General features: G+C 48.6%; 1 long non-coding RNA gene across 2 annotated transcripts; it reads left to right on the top strand.

Annotated features, from left to right (window-relative positions):
- On the top strand, positions 1–26,317 carry LOC110398746. 2 transcript variants are annotated; one of them, XR_002438593.1, is made up of 4 exons: positions 1–2,814; positions 3,735–3,905; positions 11,752–12,043; positions 22,729–26,317. It is a non-coding gene; the product is annotated as an uncharacterized LOC110398746 (long non-coding RNA). The 2 variants fall into 2 exon arrangements; XR_002438592.1 differs by lacking the exon at positions 1–2,814 and having other exon boundaries at positions 2,836–3,905.

Genomic DNA, 26,534 nt, shown 5'->3' with positions numbered 1-26,534 from the left:
ATAAAAGAGTTTATGGCTCCTATTTCCAAAAGCAGTCACTAGCTTTGTGTCTCTGTCTTTTTGGTGCCAAACTGTGAGAGTTTTTAAAGTTCTGGCATGTGTGCAGAACAAAGACCAACTGTTCGCTGGTTTAACTGGTTTGACTTGTACACTGCTCTGTTGAAAAGGTGCCTTAGTGTGAAGTCTGCGTAGCACAGTGGAGAAGCAGATGTTCCCTTCATCCCTGTTGCCCATCAGGGCTGGATTTTAGAAGTGCCCCAGTCGAAGCCAACAGTGTTTGCACTGTCCAGCACCGCTGAGAGCTGGGCCAGGTGTTAGATCAAATGTCTGGAGCTGGGAGTGTAACATTTTTTCAGATGTGCTTCTCAGTGATTTTTTTCCAGACAGATGCGGGAAGTCTGTGGTAGAGCTGGGAACAGAGCCTGTTCCTGTGCTGCAGGAGGCTGTGTGTCTGACAAGACACAGGCACTGCCCTGCAAACTAAATGTTGTGATTTCATGGTGGGAGCTGAACGGCACCCGGCAGTTGCAGCAGGGGATTTTTCCAAGTTCCCAGGTTCACAGGAGTTTGCACCATGGCTAAAATCTCAAAACCTCAGAAACTGAGCAAGGAGAAGGCTGGTGCTTCGTTTTGGGCCAGTTGTGCCAGTGCATCTTCCAAGAGAGTACTCGTGTTAGTGTGCAGCTCAGCTGGAGGATGGCCTTGATGGAGGTCAACCTGGCAGTGAGATGCAGCACAGCAGAATGCTGATCTTAATACCAGCTTTCACAGAAGAGTATCTTACACCAGGACCAGTCTGTTGACTTCTAAACAACTCTCTGAACGCAGCACTGAGGCTGCCAGTGTCCTGCTGGTCCTTCCACACCTGGACAACGAGTAGGGTTGCGATGGCCACATTGTGTGTTGTGGGCAGGGTGGGCAGCTCCCTGCAGCTCTGTCTTTTCCTTGCTTGGATGTGTGCACCTCCACAGCACAGATTTTTCTGTCCTGCAGCTTGCGTGAGTTCACGTTCAAAGATTACTTTCTCAAGACATTCTATTTGTTAAAATGTGTTGCTTCCATAGGTTGTGCCTGTTCTCAAGGATACCACCCAAGGGCAAACACTTAGAGGGTGCAAAGCCAACAACACAAGTGCAGTTTCCATGGGAAATGCAGGCAGGTATAGGTCTACCTGCAGTAAAATGCCAGGCTCAGAGTATCTGCTCCATTCCCCTCTTCTGGGGTGTGCTGAGGAACACCCATTTCCTACAGAGCAGTGAGGCTGCAGCTGAGCTCCCTACAAAGAGGAGTTAAAACCACATCCCAAAGACGCCTCTGCCAGAACAGGTCAGTAATTGCAGGTTTTCTTGAGTAACGATTCAGTCAGGCTTAATTTTCTTTTCATATCTGTTCTAAAAAATGCTTGATATTGTGCTGCCCTTAGGTAAAGAGAAGAATTTTAGTCTTAAAAGGGGGACTTAAACTCCAGGTCTTCCACTAAATAAAAAGTGTATTTGGTGAAACTACTTCCATGGAAAGAGTTCACCGAAGAACAGAACGTTGAAAGTATTTCAGCCATCTGCCATAGGAAGGATGTGAAAAGCTGTCAGACCTTTCCTGCTGTGAATATGCAGGATTTTCCCTAGCAGAAGGCTGAATCTTCCACCTGAGAATGAAGTCTCCATTTTGTGATCGATATTGCTGTCACTGAAACATGTAACTGCAAAGGAGTTTGGGTGAAACTCTAGCCGATCTGCGGCAGGGAGCAATCGTGGGCTGGCAACAGGATGGAATCAGTGACCTAATCAACCATTTCCCCCTCTAATTGCTGTGATTCTATGGTTTAAAGAATTACACAATGTGTATTTTAGTTGGAACAAGACACTATTATTGAGTAAAGTGCATAATAATTGTGTTTCAGGAGGTGAAATAAATGTCGATCACCAGGCACTTTAATCCATCATTGTACTTTGCTAAATTACTTAAATTGCACTACATTCAATACTAAAATTACTTGTAATATAGTGATTGCCGAACTGACACTCACAAAAAGATGTCTAGCACCTACATTTGTTTTCCTAATTGACAATTTTAGGCTTCAGTCTAGGGAGGGAGGAGTGCCCGCAGCCTTCACTTCAGTTGATAGGAATGGAGGGCACGTAGACCCACCTGTGCAGAAGCAGTCTCTTAGCAGCAAAGAATCCTGCCTGCACAAAGTACTTCCAACTTCCGTTAGCTTTAGAGCCCTTGCTTATGTCACTAGGAAGGTCCATGTTGCCTACATTTACAGAAACGTTAGATTTTGACACAAGGCTTTTGTGTAATCATACTCCACTTGCGTATATTGCTCTGCAGCTTCTTCCCTAGCCATTCACTAATTAATATCCATTTTGCAGACTTTGAGGTAAGTGGTTTGGTTGAGGATCTACAGCATGATCCTCAACCAAATGGTCCCAACTTGCTCCTGAGTGGGGAGCAAGACAAATTCCTCGTGCTCAGTCTCCAGTGGCACTTTGGAGTTGACCCATGACTTTTGTTGATTCTTCTTCCTGGCGTCCTTCTGCTCTGCAGGATTTTAGTTGATAAAAAGCAAACGTAAAGGGAACTCTTGGTTTCAGTTCCTGAATATGACATTTAGATTCAGCCTACCTAGAAGAACATTTTTTTTCTTCATATAGTACTCCGGAGGTGTTAACAAACTGTATAATTAACTGGTTCTGAGCTAAACTAGGTTTTTGTTTTTTTTTAAAACTTTAGCTAATGTGTGTGGTTACGTGCCTGGGAGAGAACACAGATGGTTTTTTCCCACAGGATAAGCTATACCCTTTTGCAAAGGTATGTAACTCCTTTCTCATGAGATTGAATGCAAAGCTGAGGAAATACCTGTTTTATACAGGGAAAAACACTTTGTGGTAACATGGAAATGAAAATTCAATTATAGTTCACAATAATTTTATTACTGACCCTTGTCTTTGGAAAACTACCTTGCTTTCTGAAGACCAAAGCCTTTTTTCTTTCTCAGGTCTTTTCTCAGCCTTGATTAGAACAGATCTTTAAGAAATTTAATGAAACATGTTAGAACTTCTCTTTGGAAGAAAAACATGCACTGCATCTAAAGACACTGGATTTCAGCCCTCTCTGGATGTTTCCATGGCCTCAGTTAGTGATATAAAGTCTTTCTTCATGGCAGGTGATTTAATCTGTAGGGTTACTGATTGTCTTAACAAAGCATCAAACACTCATCCAGATTTTTTTTCTGCCTTTCCTTTACATGAAAGGAGATGTGAATGTTTCCTTCATCAGCAGTCACTATATAACGTTCACATACTGTGCAGTCTATTAAAAAGTTTCAATAAGTTAAGCAAATATGAGGAATTCTGATGGGAAGGAATTAAAACTGTCCAATTTTTTTCTTCCAAAATAAATATGCAAGTTAATCTGAAAAAGTGAAGAGTGCCAAATATTCATCCTATGTGCTAAAGTGACTCATGGTGAAGGCAGACAGTTTTATAGTGCAATTTCTTGTGGTGGAAATGGATAGCTTCCAAGTGATACTTACGAAACAATTAGCTGTTCATGGATAATCAGATTTGTATGGAAATGTAAAGATAAGTGATTTAGCTATGATCTCAGCTGCAGAGTGTCTGAGGGTGGTGGGCCATACTCCACGGCAAGAATCCTTTTTATCAAATGGCGCTTTTGCTGAAACCTGCTGGATTCAAGCACCTAACAGCTCCCTTGACTTTCTTTTCTAGAATGACACACAACAGATTTGCATCATTAAAGATCTTTGCTGGTGGCTGAACTGCTTTGCATATAAATGAGACCTTACTTGAACAGTTCAGCTTGTGAATGTGAGTGCTGGATCAGGTCTCCGCTCACCACCAGCCTCAGAGGGAACTCTGCTCTGGGCTGCTAGAACACAGGTAACTTGTTGTACCTATTCATTTGATGCCTGGGGAGGGGGCAGAGGCTGCGGGACCAAATGGCCAAAAAATGTCTTGAAGTATTCTTATATTTTAAAGCTAAAGTACTTTTCAGTCTCACCTTTTTCCTTGAAGTTATCAGATCAGAGATGTGATGCTGTTTCTAAGAGACAATCTGCAGAGCTAAGGACCCAGCCAGCCTGCCTCCATCGTGCCCAGGACAGCCAAGTTTTGACTGCTAGGTGTAGTGTTCCATGGCCCTATGGATTTGCCAGCTCATACACAGCTCTGAAAATATGTGCACATCTCCTATGCACCATGGAGCATCAGACTGATTGCATGGAGTTGGATAGCACTGGCAGTGCAGAAGAGGTCTGTACTGAATTTTAAGACACAGCCTGTGATATCTCTGCAGAGCTCTTCTCCCACCTCCATGACCTGTTTGTCTCCAAATTGCTAAGGGTCAGAGAAAGGCAGCAGGAAGCCAGATGAGCCTGGGTGGTCTCTGTCACTCCAGTGCCTGTCGATATCGGTCCATGGATCATCTTCCATGGAGATATTTGTCCTTGGATTCCTTTTCATTGGGCCTCTCTCTCTGGTTGACCCCATGTTTCTTCTTGAAGTGGGTTTTTTCTGCCTCGTCTTCACCAGTGCACTTTGTTGAGTAAGCACAAGAAATTGTGATGAGGGCTTGCTGACCCCAGCTTCACTCGAGCTGTATGGGAAGGCCCCTTAGGAAAAGTTTTTTTGTGATATTTTCAGCTTAAGTTTCCAAATCCACAAAGACCTGGAAGAGACTGGTTGGCAGCCAAGCCTTAATCTGCCAGAACCCTCCCTGTAGGTTTGCCAGTCCATGGAACAAAGCACAAGGGCACTGTTAATGATGTTGCAGAGATAAGAGAAGTTCTCAACCCGAAGGAGATCCCGAGAGCCTTAAAACAGTTTGGATCCTTATCTAAAGCATGACGAAAGCCCATTACTCTAGAGCAGAGGTGGCTGTGTCCTGAAATCCAAGACTAGAAAAATACCTTCATTCTATTTAATCTCTAAGGTATCACAGATTCAGAAAACTACTTAGAGGACTTCCAAGAAAGCGTTTGTAGATTTGGGTGTGTAAGCCTGTAAAAGTGTTTAGTTGTCCAGCAGTGGTAGCATATGAAGGTAAAGCATCTTTATCTTGAAGGACTGCCTTAACAGTTCATATTCCTCTACTGAAGCTGGAAGAAAAGAGAATGAGTACTGTGATCAGCTGTGTGATAAGTACCTGATGACACAAAGGCCCTGGGGTGACATCCGGCACCTGGCAACTCTGCAGCAGGTGTTAAGTGCAGAGCTGCTGATAGTAAAATGTTTCTGATGCTGCTTATTGTGGAGGCAGAACCCAACCCAACACATCCTCCTTTCTTAAGTGGGGTTTGTTTTAGCTCTTGGTGATTTCTTAGATAGCTTGTTAATTTTTGGAGTTCTGCAAGTCATTTTGGGGTAGGTCTCTTGACACTGGGATCCAAACAGCCTTCTGCCATACTCGCAGCACCTGGCCAAACAGCTCTTATGGGATATGCAATTAAGTGTTGACAAAAAGGGAAAAGTAATTCAGTAATAAAACACCTGACGTTCCCTAATTTCCTACAGTCTCTGCAACTTCTGCAAGGAGAACACTGCTAATGGGACACGTTTCAATGTGGATAAGTTATGATAATAATTACTTATATATGCACACACACACACACACACACAAAACAAGTAATACAGAAGCAATTGCTCACCATCCTCTGCCCAGTGCCCAGCTAGTCCCCAAGCAGCAGCTGACTCCTTGACTAACTCCCCACCATTTTCTCAATGTGATGTCATATGCTATGGAACATCCCTTTTCCCAGTTTAGGCCTGTCTCCTCCCAGTATTTTGTGCCCCATCCGCCCCCCTCACTGGCAGGGCAGTACGAGAAGCTGAGTAACTGAAATGTCCTTGGCTCTGTACAGCACTGCTCAGCAGCAACTAGAAACATAGGTGTGTTATCTATATTGTTTTTCTTCAAAAGCTTGAAGATAGCATCATACCAGACACTAGGAATGAAAAATTGGCTCTATCCCCCCCAAAAAACAGGGCACCTTGGAACATGTGTTTTGGAAGATGCTCTCTAAGGCATCACCTTTGCTACCCTTCCTGCTTCCCTGGGGCCCCCCTCTCCCTTGCCACTTTCTTGTCAGTAGGACTGACCATCTTTCGGAGATAAGCTTCCACTTTGGAGCCTGCTGCATCCTCAATCAGGCTGAGGTGGTCCAGGACCCTCAGCCCTTTCAGCTTGCACAAAGCGTTCATCAGAGTCTTCAGGGCCCACACTGGGAGTTCATTTGCGTACTGATTTAGTTTCTCCTTTGGGATAGACTTCAGGACTGGGTAGACATCCAGCAGGATTTTGTCCAGGTTAATGGTGCTCCTGGTGTCTGGGAGAAGACATGTTGTCCTCCAGAGGCATTTGGCAAACTGGTCAGAAAGCTTACCTGGGCTGCTACTAACAGTCAGGCTGCCTTGGAGCAGCTTGAGCAAGGCACAGAAGAAGCTTGTTTTGTCACATTTTATCAGGACCCTTCTCACAAGGGTGTTGATGGACTGTGTGAGTTTCTGATCTTTCTCTTGGTCCTGCTCCAGGCAGTCCTCCTTACCTTCTGCCTGAAGGTAAGGAGGCTGTGCATGACGTCCTTCAGCATATCCATCAAGGCCTCCTGAACCAGTTTCTTCTCGAAGAGAAGCATCAAAGCCTGGAAGACCCAGCTGCCTCGCAGGATGATTTCATCCTCCCCCCTTTTCTCATCTCTTTGCTTTTGATGTTGGATAAGCTTGAGAGGCTGAAAGCTGGGTACGAGGAACTCATTTATGTGCCCAGACATGGCTTCTGCCCTGTGCTTCTGACTCAGCATCTTCTCTCTATCTTTCACTGCCTGAATGCTGGTGTCAGGATCACTACTGCTAATGCAACGAGTGAGGGCATTAATCGTGGATTTGATGCCTCCATCTTTCACGGTTGACTTCATCTGTGTTTTTGGCTTGGTGTCACCCTTGTCTTTCACCCCTTGTTTTCCTGAGGGACTCCATGGAACCCTGCTTCTCTTGTCTGCTGGTTTTGGGTGCTGGCTCTTTAGCCAACACTTACGAAGACATGCTTGTTGTTGCAGGTGCTGTGGTTGCAGTGGGAAAATGTCTGTGCTGTTGACTGCAGTGTGTCTAGAATGTGGGTCAGCAGAGGCAGCAGATGGGTCTGACAGACTGGCATTGGCCTTCTTCAGTGTCACAAGTTCATGGCCCTTTGCAGCAGCCTTCAGCTCACTGGTGGCTTCAGCCGTATTCTCAAAGCCAAGGAGCTTAGGAAGGAGGGCAGGGCTGCCTGTGAGGCTGTTCACATGGTCTCATTGCTATCTGTCATGGTTTTATGATTTTCGGTTATTGGTACTCCACATCATAACATCATGAAGTGAATGTACCTGTTCCTCAGAAGAGAAGGACTACTACAGTCCCCACGGTACTTTGCTCCTCTGTTACCATTTCCAGCCGGAGGGAAAAGATAAAAGCTCGCAGTATAAAAACTTGCAGATCACGAGACCTCGTCCTTTTTTTCCGCCGTCTCTCGTCTTGGCAGCACCTCGCTCTCCAGCCGTCTTATCGTCGGTAGTAGAGTAAGGCCTACCTTGATTTTGGGACATTCTCTCTCTCTGTATTGGATTTATCAGCTTAAATTGTAATTATATTGTATTATAGTGTGTTGTTTTGCATTCCGATATCTTATTTAGTAAATTAGTTTGTTTCTCCTCAGATTGTTGCCGCTGTTCTTTGCTCTCAGGGCCATCTCCCTACCCTTTTCCCCTTTCCCCTTTTCCCGGGGCGTGGGCCCTTGGGTCCCCCGTCCCCTTTGTCACAGAATTGGGCCTAACGCCCGTAAACCGTTGACACTATCTTGCAGGCAGGAGCAGAGGTGAGGCACACATGGAAGCAGGTCTGAGAGAGCTGAGTGGAAGTTTATTGCTTATGTACTCCTGGGACCCCTTGGGTCCAACTGGGTCCTGTCACTCAGGCTTGGCTTGGGGCTGGCATGGCTGGGAATTGCTGGGATCTGCCTGTGCACCTCCTCTAGCTCAGCCTCTATCAGGGGACCAAGGGGCAGCTTTTCATTCTCCATCAGTGCTCTGAGTGAGTCTCCCACGTACAGCTAAATAACCCTCAGCAAAGTGATGGCCAGAAGCCATCTTCAGGGTATTTACCAGTGGCTCGGTGTCCATTTCAGCAAAGCTGAACTCCACTGGCCTTTGACAGGCAGTCCAAGATCTTGCTCTGTGCCCTGGAGTTCTTCTGGGAGAAGGCCAGTAACATGGCTGTCTTTGCAGTCCATGGCAATGAACACACCTCTGCTATAGCAGTAAGGGCTTCCTGAGCACTCTTGCTGCACAACACATCTCCCACCATTTCCACAGCATCGCTGATGACAATTTGTGCAGTTCTCTGGGAGAAGTCCCCTTTCTGGACTAAGAGGGTGATGGTGTCAAGCTTCATCTTCACCACCTGGGCCTTGGTCTCCCTGCATCCCTGTGCCAGCAGTCTCACCAGGGCTTGGGAGGGGATCTCGCTTTTCTTCATCAACCCAACTACCTTAGAATCAAAGAATCATAACGTTTATAAAAGACCACAAAGGTCTTCTAGTCCCAGCATGTCCAGCCCACAGCTCGGCCCAGCCTGTCCTGCAGCCACCGCTGCCATCATGGTGGCAGCTCTGCCCTCCCAAGCAGCATGGCCCAGGCCCGGTCGTGCACTCATCGCTCACAACAACCACACATCGATGTGCAGCGGGCACTATCTGGGTTGAAACTAGGGCACGGAGAGGGCACAGTGCAGTGCCAGCTCAAGTGATGGCAAATAATTGTATGCATTTGGATAGGCTGGCAAAACACAGTCCCAGGAACAGCAAAAAATATGCACCTTGCTTTCCATTTTGATAGGGGAATTTGAGAATGCGGTTCAAGATTGCCAAAAAGATCATCATTTTTTTTGTATATTTTCTACTCCATTTTCAGTCGACATAAATACCTGCAAATTTTCAAATTGAATGTGTAGAATTGCAGTCAGCTATTCAACTCAGAAATGTGACTGTATCTCTTTACCAGACTTTCATATCACCTCTCTCACCAGAGAATGATATCCCTTGCTTCATGGTCACGCCTTGTATCTGTTGTAGTTTCCATGGAAATAAGTAGGAGGCATTGCTTTTGGAGTAACCTACATATTTGCAGTCCAAGACAATTCCTCTTTGCTCTACGTGGCCCAGGTAAGCCACGAGGTTGGACACCCATGTGCTTGTGGATACCCGTGTCTCTGTTTGTGATGAATTTGATTCCAGCAACTGGTGGGATTAAACTCTGTTCAAAAGCACTGCCCGAGCACAGTGACCAAGAGGAAAAACCTTGTGCAAGAAGGAATCTATTTATATCCCATTAAAGGTGGACTCGGTGCGTTAGAACATTCAAGCCCTGGTCCTTCCATCCCCTTCCTATTCCTGCAGCTGCTCTCCCAAGGCCATCTCAGCACTGAAGAGCTGGCTGCTTTTTGAAGGCTATGTGGATCGTCAGTCAGGACAGCAGCTCATGGCCAGGGATGGGGAGATCTCTGCTTTGCTGAGGTCCCAGAAACCTGCTTCCTTTGGGATACACAGCAGGCAGCAAAGGAATGAGATAGGACCTGGGTCTGGTGCTCACCCCTCAGCCTGCCTCCATGCTTTCCAAAGGTGCTCTCTTCACAGTGTGCCTGCTTTTAGGGCTGGGAACCGGTCCACATCACCTGGGCTTCCCACACCTCTTCCCAGAGCCCGCCCCACGGCTGCCACCATTTGTCCCCTCCCAGAGACATGCTCGTGCTGCGCCCTGCCCAGCTGCACTCCTTGAGGTCGCAGATGGAAGAGGAAGCTGTTTGGCTCTCAGAGCTTTGTTTACTTATAGGAGGCCTAACAAACATGGATGTTAAGGCCCCCTAGGGGGTCTTTCTTAGGATGCTGGGGCCTATTGGATTAGGCAAATGAGAGCCAGAGATTTGCCTAATAGCTTGACAGGCCATGAGGGATTAGACTTGTGGGCTGGTGTAAACCTGTAGTGCAGAGGTGCTGTGGTGTGGATCTCTTCTTAGCCATGGCTAAATGCCTTGTCAATGTGGGTTAATCTTGTTTGCCTTGTCTTCTGTAATGCCGCATTACAGGACACAGCCTCCACGGATTTAATCACTGTGGAATGGAACGGTAGCCTTTTGTTTTGTGCGTGCACCTCCTGCATTACACAGCACTTTCAGCATTACAGGCATCTGTAATTAACAGCAATTTTTAACTGGCCTTGGTTCAAGCTCCCAAACTGGTTGCTCCTTTGGGACCAAAGGTTCCATTCCTCTGGCTGAAGGCGGCTCCCTCTGTGGAGGTCCCAGCACTATCCCTGCACAACAGATCTGCTGCTCCACGCTCCTTTATCAGACATTTATTTCTATTAACAGTGTCTGCTTCCCCAGGTAACCCAGCAACCCCTTCCCCTGAGCAGGGATCCCGCTGTGTCGTGTTGCTGTGCTCAGGAGCAGCATTCTGTGATGCCTGAGGGTCGCACCCGGAGCACCCGCTCCTCCCTGGAGCAAAAGTTGAAACTGGGAGTTGATGGTGCCTATCCTCAAAAGCAGTGGGCAGTTAGCTGCTGAACTGAAATGCCAGGGCTGTTACAGGATTGTAAGGTAGTGCACGTGGGACTCCTCTGCTCCTTGGTCCCGTTTGGTCCCCGGTTCCCTTTGGGAACCCGTTGGTCTGATGGGGTACAGTGCTGCCAGTGCTCAGGGTTCACAGAGCATTAAGGCTTTTGCAGGACCTCCCATGGATGGAAGACTTCTGCTCATGGCCAACTCAGAGTAGAGCAGGCACCTCTGCTGTGCTAGGTTTGCCCCTCTCTGCACCCAGGGCACAAGCCATGATTGTCTCGTTAAGATGCAGGGTCCATCCCGACTAGCCCTAGATTTTTAGGTGTTTTCACATTCCCACGCTCCACATCTTCCCCCTGACCTCCTTACACCTACAACAAAATCCTGGCAGAACTGGGTGCAGCACAAGAGCTCGGCTCCAAATGGTCACAGCCACTGGGACACACTGCCACAAGTCTTTCTTGCCAGATGCTTTTTGGAGCTGTGGGAGCCAGGGAGGTTCACTGCAGGTGTTCCCCAGTGCAGAGGCAGCCTCCACCGAGGTGATTAGCATCTGCAAGGCCCTGGCAGGGACAGTGCAGGTGGGAGGAAAAGCTCATGCCAGACCCATTTGCCCCACAGCTGGCAGCCTCTTCCTCTGTTGTGCAAATTGCCCTTGCGCTCTGGGGCTGTAAGCTCAAACTGCTCCCCAGAAAGCCCAGCAACTACTGATGCTGCTCAGCCCTGCACTGGGAGGATGGCAGAGCCACAAGGAGCGGGCAGAGGGATCATACCTGTCAGCAGTGCCAGGTGGCAGCTTCCCATCGGCTGCCTGTGCTCACGAGCTAGTGGCACGCATCTAGGCTCAAGACCAGCAGAGACAGTAGGGGTGAAAAAAGGCCCTGGGTTTGGCCTTGGTGCCTTCAGTCAGCCTGTAGAGGAAAGCTGCAGGTGAGATAGCATCCAGCCTTCCTGCGTGAACAAAAAGGGCTGCAGAGCAGTGGGGGTAACACTGAGCCTCGCCAGCTGCATGCAAGTGTGGTTTTCTGTGCCACTCATGGGGAGCTGGGCCAGGGAAGGCCCTGGGGCTTTCTTGGCTGTCCCTCCATGTGAAGTACCATCTGTCTCCCACCTTATTATCTATGCCTTCCTTTCCTTACAGGTAGCAGGAAGTTTTAAACCATCATGTGAGCACAAAGGAGAGAAGCTGTTAGGAGAGTGTGTGTGGTGGGGGATTTTCCCTCTGCACTGCCTCCCTGGCTCTGCTGTTCCCACACCACAACACCCAGCTCTGAGCAGGATGATGCTGGAAACAGAGAGCTGGTTAGCAGAGCCCAGAACACACCAGGACATCCATGACATGGTCTCAGAAGACCCTGTGCCAGCTTCTAAATTGTGGAGCGGGACTTGGCAGAGTGAAGCACAGCAGAGGTTTTGGACTGGAGCACTGAGAGGTAAGGTTCATCCTGCACAGGTATTACTGCCTGCACTCCTTTGTGCTATGGTTGGTGATGCTGACACAGGCGAGCTCCTCAGCAGGTGGCAAATTCTTGTACGGTGTGTACTGCTGAAGTGAGCTAGCTGAGCTGGGGTCCTTCCTCTCCCAAGATCTCACTGCTGACTCCTGCACAGTGAGGAAGTGTTGTTTGTCACCAGGGCAGGTGCTAGCTTGCATTTTGGCCTGGAGCTCTGGTAGCAGCCCCTGCTTTGCAAGGAAGGCCCAGGAGATTTTGGGGCTAGGGTGTGGGTGTCCAGCCTTGTGGCTTGCCTGGGCAATTGGCACTGATGAATGTCAACGGGTGCCATTTTTTTTATGGGATTGAACACTGTGGAGAAGACTGCTCTGTGACTTCAGCATATCCTACCTCAGGAGTTTACCAATTACACCATCTGGAGTAGCCTTACTGTCCAGCAGAGAGCTACTGGGGTAAAACCCCAAGTTCCCAATACGCTGGGAAGAGAATCTGTCACTTGTCTTTCATGGAATTCCACGGGCTCTTACCTCTTGCTGTGTCTAGAGACACCCATTTGTTCTCTGATTCTCTTTCTTTATGGCTCAGTCCAAACTTGTTGAGTCCTTGTACTTAGGCAACATGCAAGTTTTGCATCATAAAGAGGCTTCCTAATAGCCAGTAGTGCATCCTGCTGCTCTGTGTCTCTCCTTGCTGAAAACTAAATAGCTGTAAAATTAGGAGCTGAATGTCTCTGCATCTGGGGGTCCTTGTGCATGGCTGGAGATGAGTTTCTGCCTTCTGAAATGGTGATTTAAGGGTTTGAGGAAAAGACAATCCCTAACCAATCTTTCTCCGATCTATTTTGCTTTAAATACTTAAAGTCACAGTGGATGTGTACATTTTTGCTCCTAGCTTTCCTTGCTTCTCTTGCCTGCACACTTTGGTGGCATCTCGGATCCATCACTGAGAAAGGTTTTTGGGCGCTCCGTCCTCACCTGTACTTTTGGACCCTGAAAGGAGGGGACAAGAAAACAGAAGGGAAGGTTTGCTGCAAACAGAAGTTAGCCATTTTCCTTTGCCGTGGGAGATTTGAAGCAATTCTGCATCTGCAGGTCCTAGTGCTGCATTGCCTCGAGTAATTGGTGTAAATAGGATCTCCAGGCAAAACCCAGTCCTGGTCCAAAGGAGTGCACACCAGTTTTTTCTTGGCATCCTCCAGTCCATCTCTTCACAACAAGCTTCCCATTGCTAGGCTTCATCTTAGGGTGGTAATCACAGCAACGGGCTGTAGAAAGGGAATTTCATTTCTCCCCTGGTCTGGCAGCAAACCCTGCTGGGTGAATGGTCAGAGCTCGCACTGAAAAGCTCCCTGCAGAAGGTAGCATCCATGGCCAGCTGTGCTCATGGCGTATCCTGTAAATCTGCACTTCCTGGCTGCACATGAGCATGCCGGGTGTTGGGAAACCTTGAGAACTGTAAGCAGAGAAGGAGCCCCATTAATTCCTGTCTAGACTGGCTTCTGAGCCCAGGTTCCAGAGATGAAAGGGCACTTTATTAAGACAGGGCATAAATCCACCCTGCCAACGAGTCCACGCTCCTCTGGATTATTTACACCTCTCTCCCTCCCTCTGGTCATTGCCTGTCCCTATATAATCTCCATTAAAGTTCTGACAGGATTAAGCCAATATATCTTAACCTTAACCTATCAGGCTCTGCGTGCTTTCGTTCCTACCATGTCACAAGAGAGACTTCATGTTTTTAGAGAGAGACTGAAAAAAAAGTAGGTGTCTAAGGAAAAGGAGCTCATTGCCCGGGGTGGGGTGCGGAGGGCATGAATGTTTCAGGATGGAGCCTCTGAGGAAGGCAGGCATTTTTAATTCAGAGATCTGAGCATTTTTAATTGCTGTTGCAGTTTTGCTCCTTTCTTTCCTGTAATTGGAAAGTTTCTATTGATGGTCTGTGGTTTGTGTCGTGCTTATGGCAAGAGCCGCAGCCCTGTAGGAGCTGGGCAGATCCTGTCATCTCATGTTTGCATGAGCTTCCCCTCCTTCCCTTACAGCAGTGCAGTGAGGAGCAAACAGTTCTTGTGGGCACTAACCTCAAAGGGACTTTGGTACAAATAGTACTGTTAGGTTGTGTAAGTGAAATACACTCACTGTATGAATGTGTGTGCAGTGCCTGGCTCCTGGTTCATCTCAGGTGTGCCACCCCTTCCCGCGGCAGGGCCGGTTCGTTGTCACCGCTGCTTGACACATGCAGCATGATAACAGCACGTGATGACAGAGCTGCACGGCGCTCAGAGCTGCGTGACCTGAAGGGCTCCTGCAGCTTTCAGCGCGCTGTTGCGGTGACGGGCCGAGGGAATGACGAGGCCTGTTGAAAGGACGCACTTGAATTTTTGTGCACCCAGACAGAGACCTCAAGAAGGCGTAAGCATCGAAGTCTGCTCCGGTCGGCATTTCAGCTGACTGCAGTACTTGCAATCCTTTGCATTCGCTTTTCTGTTGCAGTTTTTAGCAAATGAGCTTATTGGCGCGGTCAGTTCTGAAGTCGTTAGCAAATATTTGCCTGAAGTGAGTTTGAAACCTATAAAAAGGAGCATTTGAAGTGTTTCCAAGGTTCGCATTCATTTGGCCAAAGAAATCATGATCCATGGCTTGTGTGTCCAATCCAAAATAACCAGGCTGCTCCAATTCTGAAAATTGGGCGCTCATGTTAACTTCTTATTTTACCAGCGCTTCATACAGAGAGACTTCCAGCAAAAGGGAGACATGTTACGTGTATAAGGACCAAGTCATTATTTACCTGCATCACTTTCACCTGATGAGCGGTGACATGAAACCCTTATGCTCTGTGTTGTAGGCAGCGCTGTGATGGCAGGGGGTGTGTGTGTGTTCACTGGGCAGTGAATTCAACAAGAAATAGACACAAATGTAATCCTTTCCCATCAAATAAATGCTGCTTTCTAATCAATCATCCTTCATCAGATAGTCCGACTGAAGGAAGGGCTGTGCCAGCTGGCACCCGTCCCACCTCTCATTTCCACCAGGAAGTGGTGTGAGGAGGAAGTGGCTGGGATCCTGCATGAGCTGCCAGCATGGGAAACCCCAGCACCTTTGTGCTGGAGCGATGCTGCCAGCAGCTCTACTAAAACAATGCTAAATGAGAGGTGGGGAAAATTATCCGAAAGGAAGAGAACCCTTGTAAACCTTTGCTGTCTAGCAATGTAGAGAGACATTTTTCTCTTCTGTTTAACTTACCTGTTGTTTCCTCCTTCTGGCATTTATTAATCTGAGTGGTTAAGCATTGAGTCCAGCCCGCAAACAGATCTCATCGCAAATCCTGTTCTCCACGGTGTACTCGGAAAAGGCTCTGCCTGAACAAACTCGCTTCTCATGTCTTCATTCTGAGGGCAGAACTAAAGGATGGAGGTAGATGTTTACCATGAAATTCGCACTGCAGGTTCCCCCTTTGGAACAGCTGATAGTGCTAACAACACCAGCATTTCCATTTGTAGACAAGCTGCATTTGGACAGAGCCCTTTGCAATTCATCCACACTTTGGGTGTATTCATTGTACCCATCCCAGTCCTGATAAGCCAAATCAGGAGCCCTAATCACAAGGGTAGTATGTTCAATAACCATTGCTCTTTAATTGCTCCCGATCTTTATCTCCATCTCTCTCTCCCCCGGGGATGCTTTTTCCCTGTGGGAGGATCAGTGCTTCTCTTTGAACTGACTTTTCCTTTCAGCATTTATCGTTCAGGGCTGCACTCTTTGTAGCAGCTGCTTTTTTGGTGGTTTGCAATTTGCACTCAGTTTATCCTTGATGTTGGTAGCTGACGGAATTGCTTGTGTCTGAGGAGCCAAGAAAGCCCGTGCTGCTGTCCCTGTCCCCGTCCCGCACACTCTGTGGCTCCCATTGTTTAATCCCCATCCATCCCCTCCTGAACGGTTCCAGAGGGGAACCCTGCACACCTGGGAGTCCTGGCAAAACAGGATGCACCAAGACAGCTCAGTCAATATTGACTTTACTGCAGGCTTTGGTGCGCAGTGATGGTTATCTTTCTCCCTAGGTAGGATTTAGCCCGTTAGCACTAGTGTCTTTGAAGCCATTAAATACACAAAATGGATGGACTTGAAAAGGGGGGTCCTTTCAAATGGAGGTATCTTATCGTCCTGTGCAGGTCATACAGACGAAGGCTGGCCCTTTGGACTGCACACTGGGTGAAACCCGTATCTGGGACTCTAACAGAGTGATCTCTGTCCACCACATTTGTTTGCTTGTCATATAACTGTTTCCTCCTCTCCCTTACACCGTGGGCACAGCGCTTTGCAGGGATTTCTTTCCTGGTGCAGCTGTGCAGCCCTGCTTTCCCACTCTGGCATTTGGATGAAAACTTTCCACCCCTACGTGTTTGCTTTACGGGAAGGAGCTTTTTGCACAGCATGAAACTTTCCACTGTGTTCGTGATTGGTTTGGGGCAAACTCATTCAAGATTTAAAAAAAAAAAAAAAATCCTGTCTGTGAGAGCTGAGCCTGCAGGCACTGCAGGGCACAGACCGCCCTGCTCTCTGCTCAGAGGCAAGAGTGCTGCCAGCACGGGTGGCACAGCCTGGCCTTGCCAGCCTGCCTGCAGGGACACGCTGCTCTGAGGAGCAGAATTGTGTTGGCTCAGGTCATGCCAGCTGGAAATTCGGGTGGGAGCCCAGTGCTGCGCTGGCCTGCTGCGTGCAAAGCTGGCTACTTTCCTCAGCTGTGAGCGGAAGACTGCAGGTAGCGGGATTCCTTCCCCATGTGCACAAGTGTTTGGCAGCCCCTGAGCTGCCGGAGGGCTGGGTGCTCATTTCCCAAGTGACTCCTGATTCCTTGGAGATCCCTTTGTTCCTCTGGTGCTCCTTAAACTTTCCACTGGATCCACAGTACACACAAGGTTGCTTGCTAGAAGGGGTGTGTATTCACTGTACTCACTCTGAAATGAAGGTGGGGGCTGATCCACAGGCATCTCTGGAGATGCAGAGCCTCACCGTCCTCTCTCATACTGCAGGTAGTCCTGCCCCCCTAGATAGAAGGCGTAGGGAGTGGGATGTGCTTGGGTGTAAACAAAAGCAGAAAACACTCATCTTCTCTGAGCTGAACTGCATTCTGGTGGGCACACTCAGTTCTGAGCTACTCTGTAAGGTGGTGGCATGGCAAATACTACAGTCTTCATGCTACTCAGCTGAAAGTCATAGAATCGTTTGAGTTGGAAGGGACCCTTAAGGGCCATCTGGTCCAATGCCCTGCAGTGAACAGGGAAACCTGCAGCTCCACCAGGTGCTCAGAGCCTCATCCAGCCTGACCTTGGGTGTCTGAAGGGACCCCACCACCTCTCTGGGCAACCTGTGCCGGTGCCTCACCAATCCTATTGTAAAAAACTTCTCCCTTATATCCAGTCTAAATGTTCCCTCTTTCAGTTTGAAACCATTTCCCCTTGTCCTATCAACACAGACCCTGCTAAAGCATCTGTTCCCTTCTTTCTTACAGCCTCTTTAGATACTGAAGGCCACTCTCAGGTCTCCCTGGAGCCTTCTCTTCTCCAGGCTGCACAGCCCCAGTTCTCTCAGCCTGTCCTCACAGGGAGGTGTTCCATCCCTTGGATCATTTTTGTGGCCTTTCTCTGGACACGCTCCAGCAGGTCTATGTCTCTCCTGTACCGAGGATTCCACATCTGGAAATGAATTCTGATGGCTTTATATTGCTTCCCTATGTTATAAAGCAACCTTAAATTCATGTTAATAGCTTGATATGAGACTTAAATGCTCTAAATCAGAATAAGACACCGGTGCCTCTGTTATTAGGAGGCCTTTAGCAACCAGGGCAGGTTTAATCTGAGTGGATAAATCTGCAGTTGGATTAAAGCCTAATTACCCTGCGATGAATCACTCTGTAATATTTCATATAAAGCACTTGGTTTACAACCAAGTCTAAGTGGGGAAGTCTGCAGTGTCTATTGTTGCACTCGGGACACTGATGCAAATTCCTGTTTTAATGCTATTCTAGTGCTTTAAAGGAAAGTAGGGAAAAGAAATAACTTATCAGTTCTGTCAAAGCAGCACGAAGGTATTTCACTCTAGTTTTTTTCCAAGTAGAAACTAAGCCCCTGTGTTTTACCCTCTCAGGGCCAGAGGCCGTTTCAGGACTGCTTTTACACTGCTTTCTGAAAGCTTGGCTGCAAGTCTGCTTGGCAAAGGCTGGAGCAGCACGAGGCAAGCCAGCTTATGTGGTGACCTTAGCACTGTGGCTGCCCTTGCCAGAGGTGGTTAATTTCCCCAAATGCCATTGCTCAAGGTATTTCTGAGGGGGGTGTTGCTAACGACCTGCTGGCTGTGAAGCCCTGCCTCTAGCCACAGGATGAGAGGTTTCTCGGCGATGTCCAAGGGTAATGCTTTGAGGGCTACGTCCTTGTTCAAGCTTTGAGAAGGAAACGTGGCCCTGGACTTGTCCTGTTTGCTAGGAGAGGCAGATTGTTTTGCTGGATTTTCCCATTTACTCCCTATCTCCTAATAAAATACTGCAAGGGGAAAAAAAAATCATTGTTCCTGCCAATTTTAACAGGAAATTGAGAACAAATATTTTACTTAAGCCAACTTGCCTTTTAGCAGGCCAAGCTTTTCCTGGGGGCAGGCAGGCGCCTGCTCCGTCTGTCCTTGAAGCCAGCAGAGCAAGTCACTGCGGGATTGGGTCCTGCTGCAGACTGCGCTGGAATCATAGAATCGTTTCATAGACTCATAGAATGCCCGAGGTTGGAGACCTTAGAGGCCACCCAGCCCCCACCCCTGCCTTGGGCTGGCTGCTCCCCACTAGCTCAGGCTGCCCAGGGCTCATCCAGGCTGGCCTGGAGCACCTCCAGGGATGGGGCACCCCCAGCTGTCTGGGCTGCCTGTGCAGAGGCTTAAATAGGACAAGGGGGTGAATACGAGTTTTGCCTCCAAATGTGCTATCAGCTTTATGTAATATCAGTTTGGGGCAAAAAGGGAAGGATTTTAGACCTAGTTGTATCAGTGCTGTAGGAAGGGGGCTGGGCAACAAGAGGGGAGCGAAGGAGCTGAAACAGCAGCAGTCCCTGTGTGGGCACAGCCCTGAGAGCAGGATCTCCACTGGGCTGTGGAACTGCTCAGAATACAGCAGTGTTCCTCATCCGGTGTGTTGCACAGAGAAAAAGAACAGCCATTAGAATGGATAAACAGTCCTAACGGCAAATAGAAAGCCCAGATAATAGGGATGGAACAAAATGCAGTTTTTCTGCATCTATCAGGGAAAAAAAACAACAACAACAACAACAAAAACAACTTTGTAATCCAGAGGGAGAAAAATTACTAATGCAGCCCAAAAGCAAGGGAAAAGGCAAATGGTGCATAATGAAGTAAATAAGCTATTCTGTAAGAGCCTCATTAAAGCAGCAAAAGATGTACTTTCTGTGTGGGTTTGCTCTGCGCAGGTGGCAGGGTGGCTGTTCTGGTGGGGCAATTAGTGCCTGGGAGAGCAGGGAGAGGGGCTGCTCTGCTCCCCATCCAGCCCAGCTGCCTCTACTGGTGGAACAAAAGCTACCCCTCCCTCCTCCTGGGAAATAGGAAATGAGGTCCCCAGGCCTTCATGGGCTCATCCAGCTGCTTCTGCGAGGGGTACAGAGGCTGTGGAGACAGCCAGGGTATGGGACAGGGCACAGAAGCTGTTTGCACACAGGGTGAGTGGGCTGGAGGACGGGTGCTGATCCCTGGCAGCAGCTGTATGTTCCGGTGATCAGGGCTGCGTTTGAGCTGTAGGAGGTCGTGTTTTTTTCCAGCTGAAGGGAAACTTCGGTCATGCGTTCACCTGCATCAACGTGCCTGCCAGCTCTTATGCTAGATAGCCCACACACAGGATTTGCAGCACCCGAGCAAAAGTCTTCACAGCAGTGTTTCAAGTCTCTCTGAGAAAGCTTCATTCTGGAGGAAAAACTCTGCAGTTTGCCTCATTGTTTTTGTTTCCTTGCCTGGTGGGAGCAGACCCGTGTCTTCCAAAAGGCGCTGTTGGGTTCCGGGCTGAAGTTTGAGGAGTCATCTCAGTTCTGCAGGTCTTCTGCAGGGCAGTGTTTCGTTTGCAGCCCCAGCCCAGGGCTCTCTGAGCCCCAGGGACAAACCCCAGGAGTGGAGCCCCCTCCTTGAGCCGTGCTGCTGCCACCCAGCCCAGGCTCCAGATGAATTCTGCCTAAACTTCTGGAAATGACTTCGGGCAATCTGTGAGTGCAAGAAATCTGTGAAACCTGAGTTTCTGCAGGTTGAAGTACATTCAGAGTAAGGCTTTGGGGATTTTGACGTGAAGCTCATCTAGTCCGGGTGCCCTTCCAGCTGGTTCTGCACTCCCTTGAGGCTCTGCTGAGCATTGAACATTTAATGAAACCTCATACTGGACAAGCTGTCCTCAGTCAGTACCACATTTGCCTTTTGCTCAGTTGTTAAGAAAAGTGTTTGCAATGGGAGTGCTTTCAGCTCCAGTGAAAATCGAGCAGACTTTCCATAGGATTTTTAGAACAACCTATTAATTCATCCACGGAGATGAAGCTCCCTATTAAAGCCGTAGCTTCTTTCTAAAACCTGGCGGAAAAGGCTTTATTTTCTTTTCAGTTCTTTAGGCAGCTAAAATTATTCCTGCATGACCTGCAGGTTTTGTCCTGCTGTGTTCTAGGGGGACTTTTCCCAGACCACAGGTTAGGGTAGATAAACAGTTTCATATGGACACAAGAGAGGCAATTATAGCTATAAATGAAACGGTATTTCTCTTGTGTTCAACAGCAGTAAAATGCAAAAGAATGGTTGAAAACCAAAGGGGAAGAATATCAGAAAGGATGAAAAGTGAGGGATTTAAACTAATGTACCCTCCTCTGAGGGATCTGGAAATGCAACCAAGTTTCATCAGAGAGAATACAGGAAAGAAACACTGCAACCTATAAAGACCTGGATTTTTAATTCTTAGCCCCACATCAAGGATGATTCAGGCACCCTCCCAGAATGACCCAGTGGTGAATGTTGGTGAAATCCCAGATTTATGGCACACAGCTCTGTAAATCTCCTTTTTCTGGCCAAGTCATCCTTTGGCTTGGCTGTATGGAGAACATTGGGAATGGTGGGGAAAGCTGTTTGTAGAGCTTTTCATGTGGTTTCCATGGCTGGAAAAGTGTGGCTGGGTTCCTTGCTTCCTTGTAAGTGGTCAAAAGAGCTCTTTGAACTAAAGTCAGGTTTGAAGTCTCAGGTATGTTTCAGGAAACCAGCATGGTAGGGAGGGAGACCAGACCACGTGCAGCATGCAGCTCTGGAAGCTTGCTTGTTTTGTTTGAGGGTCTTTGCTGGCAGCCCTTTACTCACTACAAGTCCCAAGATGCAAGTTAGAGGCTGTATGGGTGCCTTGGTGATGCGCACACCTGCTGAGCTGCTTTTGTCTGCTCTGGTTTGGTTCTGCTGCCAAATGCAACAGGCGCTGATTCGCTTCCAGCGGGCAGAGTTCATTCCTCTGGTTCCTTATTAAGGCACTTCAATGCAAGCCCCCACCAAGATACCTGGAGAGCTGATTAGTGTTTTCTTGTCCTTAGTGAGCAGTGCCCTCCATTTCTGGGCAATAAATGGAATCTATGAGCTGAAACAGCGTGCACTGCTAGATGTGTGGGGAGAGGGAAGTCCAAAAGCACTTTGAGTCAGGAAACACGAGCAGCTCTGCAGAAACAAAAGTGGCATCCTCCAGAGTGTGCAGGCAGTATCCCTGCCCCTGGCAGCTACAAGCAGCCAAGGGATTTGTGCTCATCCCCTTCTGCTTGCACCCTGCTCACCTCACTCTGTCCACACTCCCACGTACCCCACGCTGGACACATCCAAGTGCCAACACCAGTGATAGCTCCTGCAGCCCTGTGCTGTCCCCGCTCTACCAATAGGTAGAGCTATTCCAGTTCATTTGCCGCTCTCAGTGGTTTTGGATTTTTTTCTTCTGATCGCTTCCGTTCCCCATGCCCATGGCTGGCTCCTCTGGTGAGCGGGTCAATCCCAGCAGTTTCTCTGCTGACCTCAGGCTGGAGTTGCTCTTAGCCATGCTCCTCTAGCTTTGCTTTCCTTCCTGCTCCTTCTGGCCATGCACTCAGTCTGATTTGTTCCAAGTGCCTTCCATGAAGAAGCAGGAAGGGAAAGGAGGCAGGGAGATGTGTTTTATCCATCTCTCAGACACAAAGTCAGCAGGTTACTTGGCCGCCCAAGTCACGCTTTCTTGAACTCTCTGGCAGCACAGGACAGACTGGACATGCCATTTCTTAAGCAGAGCACAATGCCTTTTTGTGCAGTGTTCCTGGGCTGGCCAGGTTAGGTTTTGTTTCACAAAGCCTCTTTAAATTCAATTTTTCTACCGTGGAATTATGAAGAAAAGGATTTCTTTCTTCCTTCATCAAACCTTAGCCCAGGTTTGTTCATAACAGGTCTGTGATCCTAGAGCTAGGTTTCAGCTTTGCAAATAAACCTGTAACCCCGGCATCCCAGGCATTTTGTAATCAAATTTGTGCATAACAAAGACGCTATAATTTCAGGCCTAGAGAGAAAAGATGGGGCTGGGAGGTGAGGGGATTACCTTTTATTCCAGCATCGTCTGCAAGCTGTGTGTTGAAAACTACATCATTGCTCTGTTTGCAGCTTCCTCATTTGTCAAGCAGCACCAAGCAGTTGAGAGATGTCTTAGGAATGGTGTAAACCTCTCCCCACATTTCCAGAGTGCCTGAGGTCCTTTCATGAAGAGGATGAGAGAAGTGAGTGGGATGGAGGGAGTTTCCTCTGGAAAGGGGAATCCAGAATGAGAAACACATTCAGCCACTGCAAACAGCAAAAACACATACGCTTTGACTGCAGGAGCCAGACCATGCGTGCCTCACATGTGCAGCTGCCCAGATTTACGGCCTGTTATCCTTCTGGCAATTACTGGATTGTACCGTGGGGATCTGCATGGGCGATGCGCAGGTTGCCCACACAGCCTGGCCTTCTGAGAAATGACACGGCGCGCGCCATGTGCTGCGGCCAGCAGCAGCTGTGCTGGAAAACCACCACGGAGGAAATCACAAGTTAGTGAGTCACCGAGACCGCTGCCAGCCTGTCAGGAGACTCTCCATAACTCAGCTTTCATGTGCTTGTGCTTCTGCTGTAAAGCAGGCTCAGATGCCACCTTGAACAGCAGAGCAGCCGCTAGCAGGTGGGAAGAAAGTCCTGGTTTACGTTCTCCCATCCCAAATTTAGGTGAGTGCTGTGAAGCGAGCAGGCTCCCAGGCGGACTGCAGCATAGCCAGCACACCCCTGAAAGTCAACAGAGATGCCGCACGTGCCCCTAGCCCTGCCTGGTGCTGCCTGGGACGTGGCTGGGAGCACGCCGCTGCCACGGCACTTCTGGCCCGGCATCAATACTGAGGTCCTCCCAGAGCTGTTTATAGCTCCAGTCCAGCTGTGAGATCCAAGTGATTCAGGCTTTATCTTTGTGCGGGGAGATCACTTGCAGCTGCTCTGGCCCGAGAGCACACTCCTATGCTTAGGATTTGCTTGCGTTTACACCATTTACATCTATGAGAAGGGGGAGAAAAGCTGTTGATACAGGTTTGTTAAGCAGGCAGCAGCTCTGTGGCATAAAATTCAGGCTCTTTTACGTCCAACCCACTGTCAGAATACAGACCCCTGGGGAAAGGGCAGTGTTGTGCCCTGGGACACAGAGCTGGCAAGGCAGTGCTGCTGTCCCCCCACAAAACTGATGCTTCTGGGCCTCCTGGGCCTCCCCAAGGCCACCCCTGCCTGCCCCCAACCCACGGCTTTAAATGCTTCTCTTCCTTAATCCCAAACAAGTGGGAGCAGGATGCAGAGCAAACCAGTTCCAAACGCATGTGCTGGGGGCTCTTGGCTGGGTCTTGTTCTCCTTAAAGCCAGAGGCAAAATCCACAGGAGACGGAGGTGCTAAGATACTCTCTGGCTGAGTATCAGATGCTATTTTCCTTGGAAATGCGAGGGGGTCCGTGAGGTGCAATTTTGTCAGTGAGTGAGACCAGGTATTTTCAACTTCAAAACAGACAAGAAAGTAGAAGCGTTTTCCATGGAAACATAGCTGGGTAAAGACTACATTTGGGATTTGTGCATATAAATGCTTTTACTGCTTTCTTTAACAAAAACGGAGCAATAACTCTTGCTTCGGGACTAGAAGATTTTCAAGCAATGAAAATACTCCCTTAAAATCTCCGTTTTAAAAGCAGCCTCTTCTGCGCTGAGTTTCTGGGTGACTTCTCGCCACATTTTTTCGGCGGGGCCTGCACAGCACATGTTCCCTCGCAGCAGCAGCAGGCGGAGTGCAGGCACTCGGGGCTGCCTGCTCTGCCCAGCGCTGCCGTCTCCATCTTCAGACGTGCTCCCACCCGGAGCAGCGCTGCACGCTGCCTTCAGCAGGAGATCCCCTGCGCTCTGCCTCTCGGCTGCTGACAAGCTCCGGCAGATCACAGTGCCGGGAGAGGTGCTTGGGAGGCAGCTTGACAGCAGGGCAAATCCTTAGCTAGCAATAATGCATTCTTGCGTTTTTGTTCTTTGATCAACCGTGCTTTGCATTGACACTTGGACTTAACTCGCTTTAACTTCCACGTGCAAACTAGCTCGGAGCAGACAGGTCTCTCGGACTGTTTAAGGATGCTTCCAGATGAGTGTTGGTGTGTTGTGATGAGGCAAATCCCCCATTTTCTAGCACCAGGGCAGCACTGCGCTTGCCTCAGCTCCTCAGCACCCTGTCTGCCAGATAGCCCAAAGCTGCCCAAAACTCTGCGCAGAATCCCAGCTTGAGCCCTCAAGTGTGAAATGTTTGCTCTCTTCTCGGGCACAGCAATGGGCAAACTTCCCTAGCAGTGTCCAAAATGCTCATGAAGTATAAGGTGATATCTTCTCTCGGCAGCAGGAGCAGTGCTGGGTGGCACTGAGGTCGTAGTTTGTTCGGTGAAGGAGCAGCATGGCCAATGCTCACGGCGGCTGAAACTCTTCATGAACTGGGATTGCATTCCGGGGGTAATCTGGGAGGAAAAGAGACAGAGAATGAATGCGAAAAAGCCAGAGTCTAGCAGATGGATTTTGAATTGAAAAAGTTCCCTGCATTGTTTGGAGCTAGTGTTCCAACATGGAATTTGCTATTTCTGAAGGAATGAATGAGTTTACTATTTTTAAAAAATATGTAAGTGAAACACATGAAAAGAAAACAAGCTCTTTTCTCTTGGATTACAGCAAATGTTCTGTTTGACCAGGTGTGGCTGAGGTTTTCTTACTTTAGTTTGTTCTGTTTGATGCCTTGTTTTGGAAAGGAGAGAGGAAGAGGGAACGTTAAAAACGTTTATGCTCAATCCACCAAAAAGGAATGTTTTCCAAGCTAAAAAATGACCATTTTCCGTCAGTCCCGGCTCTGACCTCTGATCAGACACAGGGATGTAGGACTCCTGTACACACAGTCGGTGGAAAGGGAGCTGGCTGCCACATGTGATCTCTGTGGCAGTCTCACCACAGCCTTGAAACATCTCCCAGCTCTGTGTAGCCATCATTACTGCGCGCACTGCTCTGCCTGCCTGGGAGTTGTGCTGTTCCTGCAAATTAGGGATCCCTCTCTGCTCTGCTTGTGCTGCTCAGCAAGAGCCACCGACTGCTCGGGGGTGACCGCCTGTCAGCAGAGGTGGCATCTGGAAACACACACAGGGAACAAGCTGTTCTCTGCAGGGCTTGGGTGGAAGCTGGGTGCCCTGGCACTCCGAGTCCTCCTCCTGCTTGGCTGCAGCCAGCAGCACAGGTGATGCTGGTTAAGCACATGACTTCTTGGTGTGAGTTAGGCTTGATCTTCTTACTGAATGCTTACACAGATGTCCTCTGGGTCTCATGAACACATGTCTTCAATTAATTTTCACCAGCAGAGCTGAAGTTAAACACTCTTCCAGTTGGAAAATGAGACGTCTGATATACTCCAAAGTGGCAGATTTTCAGCCCTGCGCCCATTCAGACTCCTAAGGGCAACTTTTCCAGTGTGCTGAGAGGCGGTTGCTGGGACAGCCAGCATGGAGCTGTTTGCTTTTAGCACCCAGGGAGCAGAACAGGATGGAAAACGTGCATCCTGCTGGAGGATTGCTCTCCTGGAGCATCTTTGCCTGGAAACTGGCTTGACACAAATATCTGAAAAGAAGAATTTCTCTCTAAAAGATGCTTTGAAAATATATGGAGCTATGTGCCTCACACATTGAGCCAGTCACTGTCATTAATTCGCGTGGGGTCTGTGGTGGTAGGTTACTTCACTTCCTCATTTTCTGAGGCTTCTCTCCCCTTCTGAAAAGGCTGAGCTGCACTCTCAGAGGCACGATGCTGGCTAGGAGGGCTGGGGGTCTGACCCACCTGGGAGATGTTTGCAGGAGGCAGTAAAATCCAGGAAGGAGAGGGTGTGGAAGTAAGATTAGGAC

This window comes from Numida meleagris, chromosome 4 (genome assembly GCF_002078875.1).
Source record: "Numida meleagris isolate 19003 breed g44 Domestic line chromosome 4, NumMel1.0, whole genome shotgun sequence".
In the NCBI taxonomy this organism is placed as follows: Eukaryota; Metazoa; Chordata; class Aves; order Galliformes; family Numididae; genus Numida; species Numida meleagris.
Note: the sequence above shows the minus strand (reverse complement) of the source record. Positions and strands in the feature narration are given on the sequence as shown.